The 19,185-nt window shown below is 47.6% G+C and overlaps 1 protein-coding gene across 5 annotated transcripts in view; it reads left to right on the top strand.

The window, feature by feature from the left end:
- The first annotated feature begins 1,130 nt into the window (after positions 1 to 1,130).
- LOC120988694 (septin-2A) overlaps positions 1,131 to 19,185 on the top strand; it is a 112,869-nt gene continuing 94,814 nt past the window's right edge. For 2 of the 5 annotated variants that reach the window (XM_040416339.1, XM_040416340.1), the window contains exon 1: positions 1,131 to 1,247. The gene's annotated coding sequence lies outside the window, so the exon portion shown is untranslated. Of the gene's footprint in view, positions 1,248 to 6,143; positions 6,163 to 16,362; positions 16,443 to 19,185 lie in introns of those variants that run through there. The other 3 variants (XM_040416341.1, XM_040416342.1, XM_040416343.1) reach the window with 3 other exon arrangements.

Raw genomic sequence — 19,185 nt, 5'->3', positions numbered from 1 at the left:
TACTGATATAACCTCCAGAGACATTACGTCATATGTGACTGATATCAGCTGCTCCGCTTAGAACACTCCGGCGCTGATATAACCTCCAGAGACATTACGTCATATGTGACTGATAACAGCCGCTCCTTTTATAACGCTCCAGTACTGATATAACCTCCAGAGACATTATAACGTTCCGTTTTTTTTACGGACCCATTGACTTGAATGGAGCCACAGAACGTGATTTACGGGCAATAATAGGACATGTTCTATCTTTGAACGGAAAAACGGAATAAATACGGAATACATTCCTTTTTTTTGCGGAACCATTGAAATGAATGGTTCTGTATACGGAACGCAAAAAAACATCTCGTAAACGGAAAATAAAGACGGTTGTGTGAAAGAGGCCTAAGAAATATCAGAGGCCCCACAAAACAGATGTGTTTTTAGGACGCACCTAAAACTGCGGGTGTCAGGGATTAACCTGATTGTCTGGAGGGGTCACATTTCAGAGAACTGATGCAGCTCAAGTCTTGGTGGGAGGGAGAGGTTTGGATTATGGCTACGGTTGAGGCTCAGGGCACTGTGAATGGAGGGCGACTGTCCTCCCTAGCTCACAGGTGATGTCAACTCTCCAGTCACATGGTTGTCCGGACATGGCGCCTACAACCTCTATCGCCCGGAGCTGTGACCCTAAACATAAAAAGTAAGACTCACTTGCCCATCATTGCGTCACAGCTGTGAGGTACTGTTCAAGTTGACCTGACCACTGCGGCCTATGATTGGCTGCAGTGGTCACAGGATTGGAAGCAGCACTGGCCGAACTGTTGTGGCAGGTGATTCTGCTTTTTTTTTTATATATATTCAGGGGCACATGTCCAGATGATAGAAGTTCTGGCTGGACAATCCCTTTAAGTAGAAGACAGTACTGAATATAAGTGAAAATCCGCAGCTTTTTACTAGCAAACGATTCCTTATAAAACTGTAGCCAGAGCCCCCCGATACGTGACATGTCCACAGCAGCCCATCACAGGGCACATTCATCGTACAGCCTTCCATCCTCCCAGCTGGTGAGACGCTCTGGAACACGCTCGCTCATCTCTACCATTGCTCTTCCTTGTGACATACCATCGAGTAGGCTGCCGCCGCGGTGCATTGTGGGACTGTGGAGGTCTGCGGTTGGGAGGGGCCCGGATTCCAAAGTAGAGCGGCACCGTGATACGAGCGCCCGGTGTGTCCAAGCGGAAGCTTGAAGTGTCTTCGGTCAGGTATAATGCATGCATAGGCTGCCCACCTGTGTGGTACATACCTGTCCTGTCACCTAGCACTGCACTACTCCCCCAGGTGATAGGCTTCCTGATGGCCTCACACTGTGTACATGGCTCCTGGTATACAGTGTCATTGCCTTGATGGGTATATACTCTGCAAATGCCAAGCTGGCAGCTGAGTATACAGTCTCAAGGCTGGAGCAGGGTTGGCAGATGATTTTTTTTTTTCCTGTGCAGTTTACCCAATGATGTTAGACAGCCAAAATGATAAATGCAGAAATGTGTGTTTCTGTGTGTATCCTCTCTCTGGCCTGCTGTTAGGGAGGAGATGAAAGGCCAGGCCATAAAATCCTTGTCCTACAAGCTTTCCTCCTGTCCGTGTTTCCGGATGGATAAAGGGGTTGTCTGAGGGAACAAAAGGGCCAGAATAGGGTAAAAATAAAAAATAATACTCCGCAATCCCCCACCGCTGCTCTTCACTGCCTGGGCCCTGCTTGACCCAAATAAATGGCTGGAAATGCCCTCCCGGCTGAACGTTGGCGACCTGAGCAGTGTGGGAAAGGCAACAGAAGGGGATCAGTGATTAATGATTTTTTTTTTAATTATATATATATAGCACATCCTGGCTGTTTTGACAAAAAAATAAAGAGGAGCTGTCATTGCTAACATGTCTGTTTAAGTAACTACTTTTATTCCCCATGTGATAACAATTCCGGGGCTTCTATTCTTATAATTCTATGTTGTGCCGTTCTTCTTCTATTCCTGCCAGAGTTTTGCAATGAAGGTCCACATGGCTCTTACCAGTTGGGAGTATGTCCCTGCAGGATTGAATAGTGGCAGACTCTGCAGGGACACACCACAACGGGTTAAACCCATCTGGACTTTTATTATTATTATTTATTATTAAAGCGCCATTCATTCCATAGCGCTGTACATATGATAAGGGGTATACATACATAATACAGACAACTGCACTAAGCATAAACGAGACGAGTTACAAACTGGTACAGAAGGAGAGAGGGCCCTGCCCGTGAGGGCTTACAATCTACATGGTATGGGAGAAGGACACAGTAGGTGTGGGTGAAGTTGGTCATGGTGGTATAGACAGCAGGGTCACTGGTTGTAGGCTTGTCTGAAGAGGTGGGTTTTCAGGTTTCTTTTGAAGGATTCCACTGTAGGTGAGAGTCTGATATGTTGGGGTAGCGAGTTCCAGAGTATGGGGGATGCACGGGAGAAATCTTGGAGGCGATTGTGGAAAGAGGTGATAAGAGGAGAGAAGGAGGTCTTGTGAGGATCGGAGAGTGCGTGTGGGGTGTATCGGGAAAGTAGCTCAGAGATGTAGGGAGGGGACAGGTTATGGACGGCCTTGTATGTATTTGTTAGTACTTTGAAGTGAATTCGCTGGGCAATGGGGAGCCAGTGAAGGGATTGGCAGAGGAGTAATAGGGTGAGAGGTGGATTAGTCGGGCAGCAGAGTTGAGGATAGATTGGAGGGGTGCGAGATGGAAGGCCACAGAGGAGAATGTTGCAGTAGTCTAGGCGAGAGATAATGAGGGCATGTACAAGAATTTTCGCAGATTCAAAGTTAAGGAAAGCGCGGATGCGGGAGATGTTTTTTGAGTTGGAGGCGGCAGGTGGTGGAAAGGGCTTGGATTTGCGGTCGGAAGGAAAGTGCAGAATCCAAGGTCACTCCAAGGCAGCGGACTTTGTTGACCGGGGAGAGTGTGCAGCCATTGATCATGATAGATAGGTCTGTTGAGGGGGTTGAACAAGATGGGGGAAAGATTATAAATTCTGTCTTATCCATGTTAAGTTTTAGAAAGCGAGAGGCGAAGAAGGATGATATAGAAGATAGACATTGTGGGATTCGTGATAGTAAGGTGGTGATGTCTGGACCAGAGAGGTAGATTTGTGTGTCGTCAGCGTAGGAGTGATACTGAAAGCCATGGGACTCTATGAGCTGTCCCAGGCCAAAAGTGTAGATCGAGAAGAGCTGGGGTCCTAGGACAGAGCCTTGCGGGACACCAACAGAGAGGGAATGAGACGAGGAGGTGGTGCGAGAGTCGGAGACGCCAAACGTCCGGTCTGTGAGGTATGATGTGATCCAGAAGAGGGCCAGGTCGGTGATGCCAAGAGATGAGAGAGTTTTATTGCAGACTTCTGGCAATTTACTAATTGTCTTCTAGGAGGAATAATAAAGGAATGGCACACCATAGAGTGATAAGAATAGATGCCCCAGAATTGTTGTTACATGGGGAACGCAAGGAGTTAGTAAAACAGACATGTCAGGAGAGGTGATGGGTCCTCTTTAAAAGGGTTGGCCACTTTCTGGTTACTGTGTAAGATAACTAGATGACACTTAAAGGAAATGTGTCACCAAAAATGTATCTGCCAGTTAAAACCAGATAGAATAAATTGTGTGTGCGCTAATATGCTTTTATTTTCTGATTGCAGTTTTTTTTAATTCAATTTCTGAACATGGGGGCGGTCATCTTTCTGGAACTGTTCTTAAAGGGGTATTCCCATCACAGACAATGGGGGCATATGGCTAGGATATGCCCCCAATGTCTGATAGGACAAGAATGGAGCTGGGGAGAGATGTGGCTGGAGGACCCCGGGTTTCCCCGAATCGGGCCACCACCAAGCGCTGCTTTCTGCTGCTCCCATACAAGCGAATGGGAGCGCACCGCGCATGTGCGGCCCCCACTCCTATTCATTTCTATGGAGCTGACGGAAATAGCTGAGCTAGTGCTCTTTTCCCCACTCTGTTCTCCGTATAGGTGCGGGTCCCAGAGGTCGGACCTGCACTTATCAAACAATGGGGGCATAATCTAGCGATATGCCCCCATTGTATGTGATGGGAAAACCCCTTTAACATCATTTACTAAGCATTAAAAAAATTGCTTTAAGGCAGCCCCATGGGCCATAGACACAATGGTCAGGAGGGGACCTCATTGACTTCTATGGGAGAGTTTCCTAGGCATGCTCTGTGACCTGAGAGGTCATTGTCTTATCTATACACAGAGGTGATATCATTACAGCCAGGATTAGAATGGCATATAAGGAGATAACTGCTGTAAAGTGATCTGTACAGACCAAGACGTGGCGTTTATTACTATTATAGTGGTCAGTGTGAAAACTGCAGAATTTTATGGTTTTTGTTTAACTATAGATATTGACATGGAAAATTTAAAAATGGCATACCGTATTTTTCACCCCATAAGACAAACCTAGGTTTTAGAGGAGGACAATAAGAAAAATATATTTTTCATTAGATCTCAGATCAGACCCCCAATGTTAATAAGACTCCAATAAGACCTTAGCTCAGACCCCATGCCTCTTATCATCTTCTAGGGCACGTACACAGGAGCAGGCATGTGTGGCAGGAAAGCCTGCGCCGCCCCTCCATCTGCCTGCTCCTGCGCTCCCATCAACGTCTCCCCGCAAACCGGCCGGCCGGTCCCTGTCAACCAACACCAGACGGGTGTCGGCCGTTCTCTATCACCCCGCACCAGCCACACCACCTGACCCTACCAACCAGCGGTCGTCCCTATCAACAAGCAAGTGCTGCGGCCGCCAGGTAACACTGATGTCTGGTACATCGCAGGCTGCTGTTTCTATGCAGCGCAGCCTGCTATCTACCGTGCACAAGCAATGCGCCGCACATTTTATATTTTTTTGCCCGGTAGTCACCCCCTTAAGACGCACTAGCGGTTTCCCCCATTTTAGGGGAGGGGGGGGGGAGTGCGCCTTGTGGGGCGAAAAATACGGTAATCAAAAATTCTTTAAAAATGTTAAAATATCTTCAAACCGTGATTTAAACAATAGGTCTTCTTCTGACGACACATTCCCTTTAATAAAATGTGCTACCCTGCATAGGTATCTTGCCCTGGCTTTATTTTGCCATGCTGGCAGCTGAATTTCTCTATGCATTCCTGTAATATTAAAGGGGTTATAGATATGCGCTTGAATGGAAGCGGAGGTGCAGTAACCCGGGTCTGCCACTAGTGCAGTGCGAGTCGTAGAAAATCCAACACTGGTGGATATTTTGCGACTTGCGCTGCAATCCCATTCATCACCACTACTCTGCGAACCTAGTCGTGACCAGCCCTAGCCTTAGTTCTGGCCGCTGCTGTGAACAGCAGGTTCGGTGCGGTTGTCGGACCCATAAGAATTGGATCGGTCACAGGATGCTAGTGTGAACAGACCCTTATTCAGTCGTTTGTGCATGTGATGGGAGTGATTACTAGTAATGTGGTATAGACATCGCATTCACTCTGATGAGAAGAGCCTTCATCTCCTGCCGGAAATCTAATCAGAGCTTCTTCGTCAGCAGGGCTGTTTCCTCTTGCACCCGGTTTAATCAGCAGCACATCATAGATATTCCTGAGATGCCCAGTTCCCATAATTGTGCACAATCTGGCCCACAGGCGGCCTGTGAAGGGATAACATGCAGAAATGGCACTTTACCCCTTGTTTAGTTTTTGGAGGGAAGTAAAATGTGTTCCCAGGAAGTGGGGTCCCTCTCTCTGAGACATTCCATGAATGCTTGTAAAGAGCGCTCCTCTTGTGAGAACCATTGAACGGGGAGGGGCAGTGACACTTTTAGGGTCTCTTAAAAACAACCTAAAAATTCTTAAGGAACAATAGCATCCAAGTGCTGAAATGCAATATATATGTTCTTTCTCCACTGCTCAGTATGCGGAGACTTTAGGCACCCACACATGGGTGCAGGTTTCTGAACAGAAACTCTGTGTGGATTTCTCTGCTTTTCCACACCATATAGGCACCAAAATCTACATTTTTAACTTGCAGGTTTTGGTGCGGATTTCACCCTTTGTATAGCAAGTCTACCGCACAAATAGTTGACACACTGCCGGTTTAAAAATTCGCACCGCAGGTCAAATTCTGCATGGTAAATATATGGCAGGTGGACATGAAGTTTGTCAAATCTGATATTGTATTACTCGTGATCCGAAACGTGCGCAGGTAGCCTTTAGCTGTCGGCTGAACGAGCGTGTGTATCCGTATGGCTTGTGGCAATGTGGCGGCTCAGATAGGAGTGTTTCTCAAGCTTGAGAGGTTCATGATTGAAACCTCATTTAGTGTTTTTTTCCTCCCGCAATAACAAAGGTTTGATGATATGATGATGTCCTGCTACTGTAATGGGTGGATGTGGACTGATCACCAGAATGTGAGTGCCGAGGGGTTTGAACGAGGGGGTCCCCCGCCATTCACGAGAACAGGAGCCCTTCTTCCCCTGTTTGAATGGAGCGGTGGGCACACTGCGGCTGATGGAGATAGCCGAGCGCTACCTCCAACCGGAATGAAGTTACAGACATGCGTGCATATCTGCTACTCCATCCCAAACGTGGGAACACAGCCCCTGTGGTCGCACCCCGGGAGATCAGATGCTTAGCCCCTCTCTTGGATATAGGGCATTCATCTGATCTAACGGGGTCCGTAGCCTTTAGAACAGCACAAACTCGCATGGTGTTGATAGTAGTGAATACTTTCTGTTCATTCATAGCTAACATTTGGCTGGTGAATAAAACACTGCAAAACCTGACATCCCTGTGTGACTGCGCGGTAGTGTTGTGTGTGTACAGCTCAATTCCTGTGACATCCTGTGCAGGCGCGCTGGTCTGAACAGGATGAGGGGCTTGGCATTTTAACACAGAGTTGGGTAAATAGTTTTTCTTGGAATGTGATTAAATGATTTCTGTATCCTGTATTGGCGAGGGGGGAGCGGGTAAACGGCTTGGGCATCTGAAGAGACTACATGGCCCCTCAGCTTCTTATTTCTTGGCAGAACTTTCTGTTCACTTTCCTTTTTTCACGGTCAGGTGGGGAGTGGGTTGCCTGCCCTTCTATATTCTTTATTTTTATTGTCGGTGGACATTTTATTATTAGTGTTGCTTTTCTCAGGAATAAGTGATACTGAAATGCAGATAGAATATTTTACAGTCTCTTAGCATGATATCAATATGGTCACGTGGGTAGGAGCAGCGGGAGCATGAATACAGCTATTATCCAGACAGCAATCTATTATTAATAATATTATTATTATTTTTTGGTATAGTATCTCATTGGACCCCAGCAAAGGGAATCAGCGGCGCACGGCTCTGGAGGGTGGAGTTGTCCTCTCAGTGGCTTCATCCAGGTTCAAAATCCCACAAAGCGAACGATAGAAAAAAACGCAGCTCTGTGTCTAATATGCAGTTTAAAGAATATAGTAGCTTTATTCACTAAATAAGGATGGGTTCACATCACATTTTGCCATCTGTTTAATGTATGCAAAAAATGTATACATTATCGGATGCCTCTGCTGGATGCCATACAGTCTCATTGAGTTCCATTGTAAAAAAAAGTATACGTTTTATTAGGCAGATTAGACTCTATTGGATGGAAAAGCGTGGTGTGCTACACTTTTGTATCCCCTCTTCCTTCCTTTATAAAAAACTCATCAGTCCCCCTGCCATCAGTCCCAAACACCCTTCGCCCCCCCCCCCCCCCCCAGTGCCATCAGCTCCCCCTAACCCCAGTGCCATCAGCTCAGCAGGGATGGTGTGCCCGGTGATGTCACAGTGCAGGGATGGTGTGCCCGGTGATGTCACAGTGCAGGGATGGTGTGCCCGGTGATGTCACAGTGCAGGGATGGTGTGCCCGGTGATGTCACAGTGCAGGGATGGTGTGCCCGGTGATGTCACAGTGCAGGGATGGTGTGCCCGGTGATGTCACAGTGCAGGGATGGTGTGCCCGGTGATGTCACAGTGCAGGGATGGTGTGCCCGGTGATGTCACAGTGCAGGGAGGGTGTGCCCGGTGATGTCACAGTGCAGGGATGGTGTGCCCGGTGATGTCACAGTGCAGGGATGGTGTGCCCGGTGATGTCACAGTGCAGGGATGGTGTGCCCGGTGATGTCACAGTGCAGGGATGGTGTGCCCGGTGATGTCACAGTGCAGGGATGGACCCGCATCAGAGATGGGGTCAGGACTGTTGACACTTCCCTTCCCCCACAGGCTTCAGTAGGTTGACATGTAAGGTCACCAGCAACCAGGCAGCAGAGGAGACCCATGATGGAAACAAGAGAATAATATAACAGTTATAAGGACTAAAAGGAAACAAAACCCAAACCGCCCTGAACCAGCCACTAACGACAGGGGGCGCTCTAACACACTGTTCTGCCAGTCATTAGCCCCTCTGAACAAGGCCAGTGAGCACTACTACCCCTATCGTCCTCTGGCCATACCGGCACAGGTGACACAGCTCTAACTAGAAGTCCATCACAGGGGTTTTCCGTGCCGGGACACACGTAACGAGCACTAATCACCCAGTGCCCCTCCACACATGCAGCCACTTACCAGCCTTCCGCCGATAACCAGCAGCTGTACTGCCATTCACGCCCCGCCTCCTCTGCCAGCCGCTTTGCGCACAGCGTCAGGTCATAGTGCATGCTTATGTGCACTAGGACCTGACGATTTGTCAGGATCCAGTACAGTGCGTTGCGGGCCGGCAGGTGACCACGGAGCGGTGAGTAATAGCAAGAGCTTCACTCCCGCTCCATGGTCACATGACACAAACGAATCCTCGATGCAAAAAATTTGCATTGAGGATTTTTTTTGTGGCGAATTACTTGATTCAATTGAGTAATTGTTTCAGCCCTACCTCCAAGCAACATTTCAACCTCTGGGTGGGTCCTTCTCAAGCTTTGGACCTGACTGATGTGCTGCCTTTCCAAAGTACAGCACATTATCACCCCAGATCTGCTTTTAAAGGGCATCTGTCAGCAGATTTGTACCTATGAAACTGGCTGACCTGTTCCATGTGCTCTTGGCAGCTGAAGGCATCTGTGTTGGTCCCAGGTTCATATATGCCCGAATTGCTGGAAAAATGATGTTTTACTATATGCAAATGAGCCTCTAGGAGCAACGGGGGCGTTGCCATTACACCTAGAGGCTCAGCTCTCTCTGCAAAGGCTAGTTGATGTCTATGATACATAGTATGTTATTCGCTTGCTGCTGAGGCTGGCTATTAGATGGCCCTCTCCCATAAGCATGCTTTTTGGGGTACATGTCTATTTCAATGGGTAGAGGACGGTGTTTTTTGCTGCCTAACATTAACCATTAACACGAGAGAAATGACAACCAGAATTGTATCCTTTGTGTACCCCCCCTCAACAATGATATTTCCATCTGTCGTGTGGCCATATCTTGATGTTAGAGTTGGCTGGTCAGACTAGTAAATGTTTGTGTACTTCTGGACTACTTTAGTCCATGTTTGGTCCCCATTCACTTCCTGTTTGTGGCAGGGTGACATTTAGGTGAGTCTGTATGAAGCATTAGTCATGGTGTGACTCAGTCTCGCGGTTAGAACAGCGTCCATCTCCGAGGCCGTCTCATCACCATTCTCCAGCAAGCTCTGTCCTTTCCATCAAATAGTATCAGGATGGGGGGGGGAATAAACTTTGGGGGACATTTACACGCCGTTCTTCATCCTTCCTTCTCTGGAGGTTCGCCTAAGTTATCTAGAGGTGCCGGCCTGTACAAAACTTCGGCTGACTTTAGACCATTTTCTCCGCCTAAAACAGGTGTAGAAAATGATAAATGAGAGGGGCCTGCCCTTTCCCCCTCCCCCCTCCTTTTTTTTTTTTTTTTTTTTTTTTTTTTTTAGACCTAGCGTGAGCGGCGGAAAAGGGAAAAAAGTCGCAGATTGCGGCTCAAATAAGCCGGAAAGTTCCTTATATCTGTTCGTAAATAACCACCGTTGTCTTTGCTTCTCTGCAACAGACTGTGAAGCAGCCACAAAAGCTATCCCTTAAAGGGGTTTTGATATTGATAGCCTGTCCCCAGGAAAATCAGCAGTTTGAAGAGGCTGTGGCAAGTAAGCCTCTTTCCAGGCCAGTGATGTCATGTTCATCGGTCACGTGGCCTAGGTGCAGCTCAGTCCCATTCAGATGAATAGGGCTGAACTGCTATACAGTAGGGTTGTTTCGGGTATCGAATTTCCGATACCCAATCGATACTTTTGTCCGGTATCGACCTCGATACCGGGATTTGCCTTTTTTTCAATACTAGGCTTCACTATTGTGGATACATGGTCTTATCATCGCTGCTTAGGGCCTCATCAGGGCTTTCAGCGTAGGATCAGAGTTCCAGTCTGGGCCACCCCTTGCAGGGCTTTTTGGACCCTGTCCGTTGGATACATTAATAGGGTGGACTAGGACAAGTAGGGATTTATTAGGGGCAGTGTACACACTACAACAATACCCTATTCTATCCTTCACGTTTTTACTCTGGCCTAGCCCACCACTAGCACCAACGTTGATATCCCAGCCTTATATGGTGTCGGCTCTGATACCAGGCTGAGGGTGTATATGTATTACATGTTTGTCTGTCTGTAGGGGCTTTTTTATCTCCTGTGAAATTAAAAGTGATGTTTTATTCTAGTTCAGGGGTCTCCAAACCCCGGCCCGCGGGCCAGAACCGGCCCGCTTGTGCGTTCGATCCGGCCCGCCCGCAGCTGGCAGGTTGCAGGAACGAAAGCCGCACAACCGCCCATGCTGTCACGCTGTGCTTTTTGATTGGCTGCTGGGACCGCCGATGTCCCGGCAACCAGTGACGTCACAGGTGCGGCACCTCCCCTCTTCCCGCCCGCTGTTTGAAATAACAAATCCACGTGTGTAGCAGCGGGCGGGAGTCGGGACTCAGGAGTCCAAGAAGAAAAAAAAAAGAAGAGGAGCAGAAGCCGGCTACAGCGGAGGCAAGTGTTGCACAACGCTGATGGGGACACAATGGGGAACGCTGACATTGCTGTGCTGCGCTGATGGGGACACAAGCTGCTGAGGACACATACTGATGGGGATATTGCTGTGCTGCTGGGGACACTGCTGATGGGGACTTTGCTGTGCTGATGGGGACATTGCTGTTCTGATGGGGACACCGTTGATGAGGACACGGGTGTCCCCATCAATGGTGTCCCCATCAGCACAGCAATGTCCCCATCAGAGGTGTCCCCATCAGCGATGATGGGCACACTGCTGATGGGGACAATTCTGTTCTGATGGGGACATTGCTGGGGACACCGCTGTTTGGCACACTGCTGATGGGGACATGGGTGTCCACATCAATGGTGTCCCCATCAGGATAGCAATGTCCCCATCAGCGGTAACCCCATAATCGATGTCCCCATCAGCACAGCAATGTCCCCATCAGAGGTGTCCCCATCAGTGGTGATGGGGACACATGCTGCTGGGGACACCGCTGACAGGGACATTGCTGTGCTGATGGGGATGTTGCGGTGGACACTGCTGATGGGGACATTGCTGTTCTGATGGGACATTGCTGGGGACACCGCTGATGGGGACATGGGTATCCCCATCAGCGGTGACCCATCATCGGTTTCCACATCAGCACAGCGGCGTCCCCATCAGCAATGATGGGGACGCTGCTAATGTGGAAACTGCTGATGTGAACATTGCTGTGCTGATGGGGACATTGCTGAGGACACCGCTGATTGGCACACTGCTGATGGGGACAAAGGTGTCCCCATCAATGGTGTCCCCATCAGTACAGCAATGTCCCCATCAGCGTCCCCATTCTGATGGGGACATTGCTGTTCTGATGGGGACACCACTGATAGGGACACGGGTGTCCCCATCAACCGCGTCCCCAAAGGCAGTGTCCCCATCAGTGGTGTCCCCATCAGCTGCTAATGGGGACTCCGCTGATGGGGACATTGCTGTTCTGATGGGGACATCATTAATGGGGACATTGCTGTGCTGATGCTGACATTGCTGTTCTGATGGGGACATTGCTGTGCTGATGGGGACACCGCTGATGGGGACATTGCTGTGCTGATGGGGACATTGCTGTGCTGATGGGGACATTGCTGTGCTGATGGGGACATTGCTGTGCTGATGGGGACATTGCTGTGCTGATGGGGACATTGCTGTGCTGATGGGGACATTGCTGTGCTGATGGGGACATTGCTGTGCTGATGGGGACATTGCTGTGCTGATGGGGACATTGCTGTGCTGATGGGGACATTGCTGTGCTGATGGGGACATTGCTGTGCTGATGGGGACATTGCTGTGCTGATGGGGACATTGCTGTGCTGATGCTGACATTGCTGTTCTGATGGGGACATTGCTGTGCTGATGGGGACACCGCTGATGGGGACATTGCTGTGCTGATGGGGACATTGCTGTGCTGATGGGGACATTGCTGTGCTGATGGGGACATTGCTGTGCTGATGGGGACATTGCTGTGCTGATGGGGACATTGCTGTGCTGATGGGGACATTGCTGTGCTGATGGGGACATTGCTGTGCTGATGGGGACATTGCTGTGCTGATGGGGACACCGCTGATGGGGACATTGCTGTGCTGATGGGGACAACGCTGATAGGGACACGGGTGTCCCCATCAATGGTGTCCCCATCAGTGGTGTCCCCATCAGCACAGCAATGTCCCCAACAGCAGCGTCCCCAACAGCAGTGTCCCCATCAGTGGTGGCCCCTATCAGCTGCTAATGGGGACTCCGCTGATGGGGACATTGCTGTTCTGATGGGGACATCGTTGATGGGGACATTGCTGTGCTTAAGGGTGACACGGCTGATGGGGACATTGCTGTGCTGATGCTGACATTGCTGTGCTGATGCTGACATTGCTGTGCTGATGGGGACATTGCTGTGCTGATGGGGACATTGCTGTGCTGATGGGGACATTGCTGTGCTGATGGGGACATTGCTGTGCTGATGGGGACATTGCTGTGCTGATGGGGACATTGCTGTGCTGATGGGGACATTGCTGTGCTGATGGGGACATTGCTGTGCTGATGGGGACATTGCTGTGCTGATGGGGACATTGCTGTGCTGATGGGGACATTGCTGTGCTGATGGGGACATTGCTGTGCTGATGGGGACATTGCTGTGCTGATGGGGACACCGCTGATAGGGACACGGGTGTCTTTGCGTTGTTTTGCTAAAGTTTTTTCTCTTTTGTTCTCAGTCATATCATGCTGATTACAAAAACGATCCATGTAAAATATATACATTTAATTTAATACATAACTGATTTTTTTTTCCGGCCCCCGAATACTTGTAAAATCTTCAATGTGGCCCACCTGTTGAAAAGTTTGGAGACCCCTGTTCTAGTTTACTGCCCCCTCACAATTATTTTTTTTTTTTTTTTGCATCCCTTGGAGCAGTATTCAGGTGGGCTCGACTGCCTATCCTGTTGACCCTCTTCTTTTGTTTTTCACTATTGTGCAGTCTAGTATCACAGAGCATGGAGCACACTGCTGTCAGCGTGCTCCATGTTCTCCTCAGCAGCACAGGGGAGGGGGAGTCACACTCTCCCTCCCCCTGTGCGGCCGCTGCCATCAATGAGGAGAGAGAGGGGCGGGGCGCACTGCGCCACCAATGAAAGTTAACGTTTAATACAAATACAGGAGGCTGGGTGCAGAATCACATAGCCATCGCCCAGCCACTATGAAAGGAAGCTGCGATCATTGGTGGCGCAATGTGCCCTCCTCCCCAGTATTAAGATCATTAGTGGCGCAGTGCGCCCCCTCCCCTCCTCCTCCCCAGTATTAAATCATTGGTGGTGCAGTGCGCCCTCCCCCCAGTATTAAAATCATTTGGTGGCAGGGGCCACAGGGTCCCCTCTCCACTCCTCCTCATTGGTGGCAGTGGCAGCTTCTGATCGGAGCACCAGCAGTGTAATCCTGGGGCTCTGATCGGTTACCATGGCAGCCAGGATGCTACTGAAGCCCTGGCTGCCATAGTCAGCTCCCTGCTGCTGTGTGTACTATGCACAGGGCAGCAGGGAGAGTGTGAAGTCCTGTTCACCCTAAGGCTGGGTTCACACCTGAGCGTATTCGATAAGCGCTTTTTACAGGCGTTTTTATCGGGCATTTTTGAGGCGTATTTTGGGGCGGTTTCGTATTTTGGAAACGCGCGTTTGTGTTTAATAATCCAATGAAAAACTGCCACAATACTCGCGACCATATGCCCCAAAGAAGCTCCTGTACTTCTTGGGGCGTAGGGCGTTTTACAGTGAGTTTGTACGCACTGTAAAACGCTCAGGTGAGAACCATGCCCATAGGGAAACATTGGTTTTTGCCTGTTGAGCGTTTTACAGCTCATAGGAACGCGCTGTAAAACGCTAAGGTGTGAACCCAGCCTACTGCCTCTTTCACACGGGCGAGTTTTCCGTGCGGGTGCAATGCGTGAGGCGAACACATTGCACCCGCACTGAATCCGGACCCTTTCATTTCTATGGGGCTGTGCACATGAAGCGGTGATTTTCACGCATCACTGGTGATGGACCATGTGATGTGCGCAGTGACGTCACCAAAGGTCCTTTTCTCCCAGGTCATCAAAGAAGAAGAAAGAAGAGAAGCCGGGCAGCGCAACAAGTGGATAAGGTAAGTTTAATATTTATTTATTTTTTTAACCCCTTCATCCCAAAATTTTCTTTATTAAGAATGTTATTATTTTCCCTTGTAACCATGTTATAAGGGAAAATAATAAAATTTACACAACACCAATCCCAAACCCGAACTTCTGTGAAGAAGTAAATATATATTTTAGATGTAAAATTGGAAAAGGGGGTGATTTATACTTACCGTAATATTTTGGTGTTTTTTTTTACTTTTTCTTTTTTCTCTTTTTTACACTATTTTACACTATTTAATAACTATGTAAAAACACCAAAATATTACGGTAAGTATAAATCACCCCCTTTTCCAATTTTACATCTAAAATATATATTTAAAAAAATCTCCTATGCGCGGAATGCTGTAACATAAAAAAAAGCGGCATGATTGTGGTGAGTGCTGCAGCCTCCTATTGGCAGGAGTCAGACCCCCGCTGATCTCGTATTGATCACCTTTCCTAAGGATAGGCTATCCATATGAAAATCCCAGAGAACCCCTTTAATCTTATTTACCCTCAAGTTTCTACAGCAAGAACTGTTGTTCCTTAAAGGGGTTGTGTGCATGACCATTTTCTTTAAAGGCTATGTGGGCATTTTTTAATTTTTTTTTTTTTTTTTAATTATTGCATTCTGCTCATTTTGGGCTAAAAATAATTAGTCATGTTCCACTGCTGTTTCTTGGTTTGGGATGCAGCTGGATTGGTAGACAACCCATGTATTAGGTCATTTGTTGCATGAAATTCTGCGACTGCTCATCTGAACATGCACAACCCTATCGTGTGTATAAAATGGATTTTCAGCAAAAAAAAAATACCTGCCGGATAAGGTTATAGTCACACATGGCAGATATTTTTCATTAAGAAAAAAAGACAATGCAACAGCACTCTGCAAACCAAATAAAGTACAATAATGCCATAGTCATAGAAAATGTTCTGGTGCTAATGCTACGCTTATTTTGTACATTTGAGATTCTTGGCAAATACTTTTGGGCCCGTCTGCCAAACGTCAAGGCGATCTCTGTAAGACGGGAACCTAACACTAAATGCTACCTGTTATGTGCCTTAATGGCCACCATAAAGTTCAGGGAGTGCAGGTTCCACATGCATGCTGGGTCCACTCTGCTTTTTAAGATTTTTGGAGCCATAATGGCCTCCAATAAATCCAGAGAATGCAGGTACCAAGAAGCATGCTGAGCCCACTCTATACCTCTCCTGGTGCCAGACGGCTTCCAATGAATGCAATGAGAGCAGGCCACAGCTTTATACTTACACTAACTAAAATGCCCCTATGGGGCAGACGGGCTGGTCAGGAGTGCACGACTCCACCTCCAGCTCAGTACAACTGTAAGAAGAAGGGGCTCAGTCAGCACATCCCAGTTGTATATTTTTCATTGGCTTGGTGCTATTTGGGAGCACCTCTCTGTGCACTGCCCTTCTATCAGCAGCCCTTGATTTACGCCTTATACCTTATTTTCTGTAGGAGCAGGTCTGCTCTAATCTAACATTAACGAATCCTGAAATTTTCCACGTTGTTAACAGCTACCCAAACCAGGAAAATCGTCCTCGGGCATTGATGAGAAAGTTTATTTCTAGCTTCCTGGAACAAGTGCAGGAAATGAGACTAATTCCTTTCCTTTTTTTCCCCTCTGTCCTCGTGCTTTCCTGCATGTGCGTAGATGCATCTTGTGAAATGAGATCATTGTGGCTGATCCGTCACCGCTGCGGAGGAGCTGATTAGTACAGTATGTATCAGACAGTAAGTGTCCACGTAAGAAGGTGACACCCATCGTATGGCCATTATTGACTTCAATCTGGAACTTTTCCATCGTTATTCATTTTCATTAACCCTGCTTCTACCAGTAAACCAAAAACCCACAGATTTTAAAGAAGAAAAATTAGCATTCAGCTCAGTGTGCATATAGAAAATGCTGCTGTTGCAAACGCACAACAGCAAAAAAAGAACTGCAAAAAACTTTGGTCCCCGCTAATCTGTTCCGTCAAAACGCCAATCTCTAGGTTTTTCTTCCATCAGATGTGGTGGAATCTGTAAGGCTACTTTCACACTGGCGTTTTGGCTTTCCGTTTGTGAGATCCGTTCAGGGCTCTCACAAGCGGTCTAACACGGATCAGTTTTTCCCTAATGGATTCTGAATGGAATGGATAATGATCTGCTCAGAATGCATCAGTTTGCCTCCATTCAGTCACCATTCTGGAGGTGGGCACCAAAACGCTGCTTGCAGCGTTTTGGTGTCCGCCTAACGATGCGGAGGCAAACGGATCCGTCCTGACACACAAGGTAAGTCAATGGGGATCGATCCATTTTCTCTGACACAATCTGGCACAATAGAAAACTGATCCGTCCCCCATTGACTTTCAATGGTGTTCAAGACGGATCCGTTTGGGCAATGTTAAAGATAATACAAACTGATCCGTTCTAAACAGATGCATGCGGTTGTATTATCGGTGCGGATCCATCTGTGCAGATCCATGACGGATCCACACCAAACGCGAGTGTGAAAGTAGCCTAACACAGAGGTAAGAGCCTCCGATGAGGATGTGATCTAAGGGTACTTTCACACTTGCATTTTTCTTTTCCGGCATAGATTTCCATCCTAGGTGCTCAATACCGGAAAAGAACTGATCAGGCATATCCCCATGCATTCTGAATGGAGAGCAATCCGTTTAGGATGCATCAGGATGTCTTCAGTTCAGTCTTTTTGACTGATCAGTTAGAGTCTACAATAACCCAAAAACAGTACCTCACTCCCCAACCTACTTACAAGGTAAAAAATCTCATTTTATTCAATATAAATCACATGATCATTACAGGTAATGCTCAAAAGGGACAGGACATGGAGACTGAGCCACAAAGGGCTATACAATGTAGAGAATCACAATGGGGGATAATGTGACCACAAACAGCAGAGAACAACAATTTACCAGAGGCCGTGAACAAAAGTGTAGTTGGGGTGCAATTGCTAATCCCTAGTGTAAAACAACTACCTGACTATTGTTCACAACATCTGTCCAAGGATGCTGTGAGGTGTCAATGGACGGTGCAATACTACTAATGAAGATGGCATATAACAATGAACTGCAAGCCTCTCATCCCACCCTGATCCAGCTGCCAAGTTACCTACCCATGTTGCTGCTGTAGAATGGTAACACGATTCCCCCACTGCTTCAACCTCGACACGTGTTTCGCCACGTAGGCTTCGCCAGGAGGTATATACCTGCAGCATGCTACGGTTTTATCACTGGCCAAAAAAACTGAACACTTGCCTGAATGCCGGCATTTTTTTTCTATAGGAATGTTTTAGTGCCGACTCCCGCATTCAAAATACCAGAATGCCGGATCCGTCCGATCCGAAAAAAAGGTGAAAAAAATATGACTGTTTAGGCATTTTTCAGACTGATCAGGATCCTGATCAGTCTTAGAAATGCCATCAGTTGGCATACGTTTTGCCGGATCTGGCATGCAGTTCTGGCGACTGAACTTCTTTCTGGTTCACTCTGCTGCAAGTGTGAAAGTAGCCTTAGGCTACTTTCACACTAGCGTTATTTATTCCAGTATTGATATCTGACAGAGGATCTCTATACCGGAATTAAACTGATCTATTTTGATTTTGCACATGAGGATGCATCCGTTCTGTTAGGATGCGGTTGTGTGAAATCAAAACGGTTCCATCAATAAATACGCTGAAAGTCAATGGGTGGATGATGGATGCGTGTTTTTTTTTTTTTCTCTTTTCTTTTTTTAGGCTCTTAAATAAACGGAACCGTCACCATTGACTTACATTGTTTTCAGTGCTCGATCGTTTTTTCCGCCCCCCCCATTTTTACGACCGGACACAAAACCGAATGCTGCTGGAACGGAAGACATCCTGATGCATCTTGAACGTATCTCTTTTCATTCAGAATGCATAAGGGCTAAACGGAAATGTTTTTTTTTCCGGTATTGAGATCCTCTTCCGGCTCTCAATACCGGAAAACAACAACGCAAGTGTGAAAGTAGCCTGAGCCCTACATGTATGAGGGCAGCTTGGGTTCCTACCTAACTGTCTGCTTGTGGAGCACATTCCAGGGTGGTCTTACAGTTCTTTCCCTCATGTAGAGCGCCGCTCAGCAACGTGAAATCTTCCCCATTGTACCATTTCCTCGCAGAATTCTCCTCTGTGACAGGAAATGTTATCCCACAGAAAGGCTCCCGTGGAGATTGGAATGCATTTTGAGATCGTGTATGCAAAGCAGTGACCGGACACCAGTTATGTACTTAAAAATGCTGCAGCCCTTTCTACATGTTTTCATGTCACTTACGTCATTTGTTGTAAGTTTTTAAAGCGCCACTCTACCCAGCAGAATTCTTTGCACCCAGTGGCAGCCATTTACTAAAGAACCAGTGTTTTACTCGTAGGTCTTAGTAAAAATGGCGGCAGAAGATCAAGCCAATTAATTAAGAGGAGCGTGTCTCTTACTAAATTTTCTGCATCATCTACTGT

This window comes from Bufo bufo, chromosome 2 (genome assembly GCF_905171765.1).
Source record: "Bufo bufo chromosome 2, aBufBuf1.1, whole genome shotgun sequence".
In the NCBI taxonomy this organism is placed as follows: domain Eukaryota; kingdom Metazoa; phylum Chordata; class Amphibia; order Anura; family Bufonidae; genus Bufo; species Bufo bufo.
Note: the sequence above shows the minus strand (reverse complement) of the source record. Positions and strands in the feature narration are given on the sequence as shown.